Raw genomic sequence first — 6,978 nt, 5'->3', positions numbered from 1 at the left:
GGCCGTATCGCCTACCTGAACACAAGAAAAAAGTGATTCAGGAAGAATTGAGTAATATGTTGAAAATGGGAGTAGTAGAAGAGTCCCACAGCGACTGGGCCAGCCCGATTGTCTTGGTACCCAAGACTGACGGCTCGGTCCGGTTCTGTGTGGATTATCGCAAGGTAAATGCAGTGTCAAAATTCGACGCCTATCCAATGCCGCGTATTGACGAGTTGCTCGACCGGTTAGGTGCTGCTCGATTTTACTCGACTTTGGATTTAACGAAGGGCTATTGGCAGATCCCCTTGACTCCAATATCCCGCGAAAAAACGGCTTTCACAACGCCGTTTGGATTACACCAATTCGTGACACTTCCGTTCGGGCTGTTCGGGGCACCGGCAACGTTTCAGCGTCTGATGGATAAAATACTCGGCCCTCACGTGGCATATGCCGCTGCTTATTTAGATGACATCATCATTTACAGTAATGACTGGCAGCGGCATATGCAACACCTGAGGGCGGTATTGTCGGCGCTGAGACGGGCCGGGCTCACGGCTAACCCACGGAAGTGCGCAATTGGGCGAGTGAAAGTAAGGTATCTGGGCTTCCACTTAGGCCACGGGCAGGTGCAGCCCCAAATTGATAAGACTGCAGCTATTGCCACCTGTCCGAGACCTAAGACCAAGAAGGAGGTGAGACAGTTTTTGGGGCTGGCGGGATACTATAGGCGTTTTGTCCCTAATTATTCGGCCCTCGTCAGCTCATTGACTGATCTCACTAAAAAGGAGGGACCAGATACCGTCCAATGGTCGGAGCAGTGTCAACAGGCCTTCTCAAAGGTAAAATCTATACTTTGCGGGGGGCCACTATTGCACGCTCCTGATTTTGCTCTCCCCTTTCTGTTACAGACGGATGCATCCGATCGGGGTCTGGGGGCGGTTCTCTCCCAGGAGGTGGCAGGAGTGGAACGGCCGGTGCTGTACATTAGCCGAAAACTCAGTAAGAGTGAGGCTAAGTACAGCACCATAGAGAAGGAGTGCCTGGCGATCAGGTGGGCCGTTCTCACTCTTCGCTATTACCTCCTGGGCAGGGAATTCGTCCTCTGTTCAGATCATGCTCCTCTCCAGTGGCTTCACCGCATGAAGGATACCAACGCGCGGATCACCCGTTGGTATCTAGCGTTACAGCCTTTTAAATTCAAGGTGGTCCACAGGCTGGGGGCGCAAATGGCTGTGGCCGACTTCCTCTCCAGGGCGGGGGGGGGAGGGCTGCAGGCCGGACGGCTCCCCGGCCTGAGGCGGGCGGTGGGGTATGTGGAGAGGTAAGCATGATCGAACACCCAATGAGGGGGGAGAGCAGGCTTGGAGCCCGGCGGCTAATCAGCAGGCCAATCAGAAATAATAAATAACACCTGTTTATTCTAGTGATTGGGCCGGTGAGACAACCTTCTTAAGGAGAACAGAAGGAGCAGCCGGGAGAAGAGGGAGAGAGCACACACACGCGCACACTACGGGTGTTGTGCACTCATTTAAAAATAAAAGTATACTGTTTACCTGAATCGCCGACCCTGTCTTCTTCTTCCCCCAATATCGAACTTTGCTACATATATATTTCAGTTCAATTTGCAAGTTATTGTCGGTCATTGTAGCAGCCCTAATCACTTCAAGTTTTGTAGGGGTTGCAGGCAGGCTTTCAGCAACAGCTGCAATGTAATAATCCACATCTGAGTGTGTGTTAAGGTCTTTTCCATTGCATGCAATCGGGATCCGTGGGTACCCAGTTTTCCAGCCTATCCAGATGTATGCTGTGATCGACAGTGTCAAATGCGGCACTGAGATCAAGCAGTACCAGCACTGTTAGTTTGCCTGAATCTGTATTTAGGCGGATATCATTGATTATCTTTATAAGAGCGCTCTCTGTACTGTGATGTGGTCTGAAACCAAATATAAAATTGTCTAAACACCCCTTGAAGTTTAAGAACTTGTTAACCTGGTTAAAAACAACTTTTTTAATGATTTTGCCAATGAAAGGGAGATTTGAGATGGGCCTGTAAGTGCTCAATAGGGTGTTATTCAGGTTGCTCTTCTTCAAGAGCGGTTTAACAACTGCAGTTTTAAGTGAGTTTGGAAAAATCCCTGAGAGAAGTGAAGCATTTACCACTTTTAGAAGATCCATTTCTAAACAGGAAAACACAGTTTTAAAGAATGATGTGGGGAGTGTGTCAAGACTGGAGGTTGATGTTTTCATCAGACAAAATGTCTGATTTCTTAAGTTGTGGTTGAGCTAGTCTGACTTCGACACAACTTGGCTAATTGGATGAGCTGATTGCCTTTCTGATATTATTGATCTTGTCAGTAAAGAAATGAGCAAACTCGTTCACTGGAAATCCTACTGGGGGGGGAGGGGGTCTCTATCGTTGCAAAGAGTGTACGAGCATTATTTACGATGCTGTTTATAAGGCTTGAAAAGAAAATCTTTATAGATATTATAATGGACTACTAGTTTCATCTTTCTCCACATACGCTCATCTTTTCTGCACTTTTTCATCATTTGTACTCTTGGTGACCTTGTCCAAGATCCCTTTTGCCTGCCAGTCATCTTCTTAACTTCAACATGAGCAATGTCATCTATGACATTCTTAACTTTAGATATAAACAAATCAAGGAGAGAATCAACAGAGTCTGCAGATATACTTGGTGCTAGTGATATTGGCTTCATAAACTGCTCACTAGTGTTCTTATTTATGCATCTCTTTCTGACAGAGACAGATCTGTCTTTAATAGCTGGAGTGATCAATATATCAAAGAAAATACAGAAATGATCAGATAGTGCAACATCCTTAACAACAGTCGATGAAATGTGTAAACCCTTAGTTATAAGTAGATCAAGAGTGTGTCCACGATTGTGTGTGGGTCCTTGAACATGCTGAGTCTGATCAAAAGTGTTCAAAACAGTCATCAGTTCTTTTGCAGCGTTGATTTCTGGATTGTCAATGTGAATATTAAAATCCCCAGCAATTGTAAAATAGTCAAATTCAAAAGGTTACTATTGATGACAGCTCAGTAAAATCATCAATAAAAGTTGGAGAATATTTTGGAGGTCTTGTAGATAATGATCAGTCAGATACGTGGAGCACCTTTTAGTGCTATACTCAGATATTCAAAAAAGAAATAGTCACCAAATGACATTTGTTTACACTCATAGACATCTTTAAACAGGGCAGCGATGCCTCCACATCTCCTATTGGCTGTGCAAACACTCAAAAAAAATCTAAGTTTAAAGGAGCTGTTTCATTCAGAACTGCTGCGCTACAACTGTCATCTAGCCAAGTTTCATTTAAAAGCATAAATCAAGGCAGTTTGTGTTGATAAAATCATTGACTAAAAGTGACTTATTGTTAAGTGATCAGATGTTTAAAAGTGCTAACTTAACAGTTTTAGCCGTTTTCCCTACAGCAGTCTCAGATTTACATTTAATAGACACAAAATTTGAGTGAATGGCTGAATTTTCAATCTTTCAACTGTTTCCAAGAGCTCACAGAAATCTGCATTTGGAGATTCTTCACCTATTTTACTCAAAACTTCATATCTGTTCTAAAGCTGTATTTGAGTCCGAGCTGTATTTGGGGTAGAAGACGCTAATGCGGCAGCATATGATCTGACTTCGCGAGTACCCTTTGGTCTTGCACCTTGTTTATGCCAATGCTCATTATCAACAGTTTTATTCCGTTTTTCTGTGCTTAAAACAGTGGCAGGAATAGATTTATGGGACTCACCGGCTATATGCTGTGAGTGTCACGGTTGCAGGTTTGTGCGCTTTCCGGAGTGTCTGTTTTGTCACGTGGGTTTGTTTTGTTTTGGTTGTCCACGTGTATTTGTTATGGTCACGTGTCATGCCGGTACTCAGCTGTTTTGATTAGCTCGACAGCTGAGGTTCATTAGTGTGTCTATATCTGGGCAACAGTTCTATGTTTCCTTGTCAGTTCGTTGTATTTGCTCATGTATGTCTGTCTGTGCTCAGGACTGTGAGGAGTGTCTGCTGGACCTGATTTCATCTGTCTGTCTCCCGGTTGCTACCACCCTTACCCCTCGTTCTCTCACTTATTTTTCCCTGTCCTGACTGGTTATTTTGACTGTGTCAAATAAACTTTTTACTTGCATCTTTGGATCCTTCCCCGTATCTTATTACTGTGACAAAACGAACTGACCTGATTATGGATCCAGCGAGTATGTCACAGATCTCAGAGTTCGTCTCGCTCAGCAACGCCAGGATTGATCGGCAGGATGAGGCTTTGGCTACCACCGCACAGGCCATTCAGACTTTGGTCGGCCAGGTTTCTCTGCTTACCACCCAGGTTCAGCAGCTGGTTACTGCAGCGGCACAAGTTGCAGCCGCACCAGCTCCAGAAGTGTTACCAGCACCGGTGGTTGCTAACCGTGCTGTCGAACCTCGCCTTCCTCCCCCGACCTGTTATTCTGGAGAGCCTCACTTGTGTCGGTCCTTCCTGTCCAAATGTTCCTTATATATAACGTTGCAACCGTCATTATTTTCCACAGAGCAGTTTTAGGTTGCATTGGTTATAACTCTCCTTTCTGGAAAAGCGGCTCTGTGGGGGACTACAGCCTGGGAACAAAAGCCTCTGGTTTTGGCTGCGGCGGCGGAAGTGAGGAGTGTTGACCCGGAACCCATGCAGGTGGGCAGATCCCGCCTGTCCGTGCAGGAGAAGCGGCGACGGAGAAACAAGGGACTCTGCCTCTACTGTGGTGGCACTGGACACCGCGTGGTCTCTTGTCCAGTAAAAGACAACACCCATCAGTAGGTAAGTTTAAAACTTCCGGTTATCGCTCTCACAACCCATTTCTGTACGCGCCCTCAGCGGGATTTCTCTTCCCACTATCACTCACTCTACCAAACCCATAAAGCTTATTACATCCGGAAATCATGTTGAACAAATACCATTTCTTTTAACAGACTGTTCTAACACACCGGTGGTTTTAGGGCATCCTTGGTTGGTTCTCCATAAACCTAAATACAATATTTTCGTGGAGTGAGAACTGTCATGAGTCTTGTCTTTCGTCTGCTCGTTCTGCTGTGTCTTGTTCTGTGTTTCACGAGGAGCGCATGGACCTGTCAAACGTGCCCAGTGAGTACCTTGACCTAAAGAGAGTGTTCAGTAAGTCTCGGGCTGCTTCTCTGCCTCCTCATCGTCCCTATGACTGTGCTATAGATTTATTGCCAGGTACATCTCCGCCTAAAGGCAAGTTATACTCTCTTTCCATTTCTGAGAGGGAGGCCATGGAGAAATACATTTCTGATTCTCTAGCGGCTAAGATCATTCTTCTTCACCGGCGGGGGCGGGGTTCTTTTTCATGAAAAGAAAGATGGGTCTCTTCGACCTTGCATTGATTATCGAGGGTTGAACAACATCACGGTGAAGAATACTTATCCTTTGCCGCTGATGTCTTCAGCGTTCGAGCATCTGCAAGGGGCTTCTTTTTTCACGAAATTAGACCTCCGCAACGCATATCATTTGGTTCGCATTAAGCAGGGTCATGAATGGAAAACTGCATTTAATACCCCCAGGGGTCATTTTGAATATTGTGTTCTCCCTTTTGGGCTTTCCAACGCCCCCGCAGTTTTCCAAGCACTCGTTAATGATGTGTTGCGAGACATGATAGATCAGTTTATTTATGTCTACCTGGATGACATTTTGATTTTTTTCCCGTTCTCTCCAGGAACATGTGCAGCACGTCAGAAAAGTGCTTCCAGGGCTGCTACAGAATGGGCTTTTTGTCAAGGCGGAGTAATGCGTGTTTCATGCACAGTCTGTTCCATTTCTAGGACATATTGTGTCGGTCGAGGGGATGCGCATGGATCCAGAGAAGATTCAGGCTGTGGTGAATTGGCCAATTCCGGAGTCTCGTAAGGCCCTGCAGAGATTTCTGGGCTTCGCCAATTTTTACCCCCGCTTTATTAGCAATTTCAGCCAGCTCGCTGCTCCTTTGACGTCCTTAACCTCCTCCAAGACTCCATTCAGGTGGTCGAGTGCAGCACAGGCTGCATTCACAAAATTAAAGGGCCGCTTTGTTTCAGCCCCCATTCTGGTGACTCCTGATCCCTCCCGGCAGTTTGTGGTGGAGGACGACAGAATTCATCCTTGCGCGTTTTTTTCACACCGATTATCTCCCGCAGAACGTAATTACGACATTGGTAATAGGGAGTTGTTGTACGGGGTACAGGGGTTCCCTTTATCATTTGGACCGACCATAAGAACCTTGAATACATCAAGTCCGCCAAACGACTTAGCTCCAGGTAGGCTCGGTGGGCATTATTTTTCGGACGTTTCGACTTTACCATCTCTTATCGACCGGGTTCTTAATACATCAAAGCCGATGCGTTATCCCGTCTTTTTTATTTTTCCGAGCGCAATACGACTCTTGAACCCATCGTTCCTCAGAAGATTTGTATTTCTGTGGTAACATGGGAAATCGAGAGCAGGGTTCGCACAGCCCTGCATGGGGTAACACCCCCGGCCGGATGCCCACCCAGCCGCTTGTTTGTGCTGGAGGAGATTCGGTCTGACGTCATTCGATGGGGACATTCCTCCAAAGTGGCTTGTCATCCTGGGGTGAGTCGTACTATATTTTTGGTTAAACAGCGATTCTGGTGGCCAGCTATGGCTCGGGACATACGTGAGTTTGTTTTGGCCTGTTCTGTTTCTAAGACTTCTAATCGACCTCCCGCTGGACTCCTTCATCCTCTGTCAGTGCCTTCGAGACCCTGGTCGCACATTTCGCTAGATTTTGTCACAGGTCTCCCACCATCTGGTGGCAATACGGCTGTTTTGACCGTAGTGGACCGGTTCTCGAAGGCTACTCATTTTATTCCTCTGCCCAAATTACCCTCAGCCAGAGAGACAGCGGATGCTGTCATAAATCACGTCTTTCACATTCATGGCCTCCCGACGGACGTGGTTTCTGACAGGGGGCCTCAGTT

This window comes from Danio aesculapii, chromosome 18, assembly GCF_903798145.1.
Source record: "Danio aesculapii chromosome 18, fDanAes4.1, whole genome shotgun sequence".
NCBI lineage: Eukaryota > Metazoa > Chordata > Actinopteri > Cypriniformes > Danionidae > Danio > Danio aesculapii.
The sequence above is the reverse complement of the archived record's forward strand: the minus strand, read 5'-3'. Positions refer to the sequence as shown.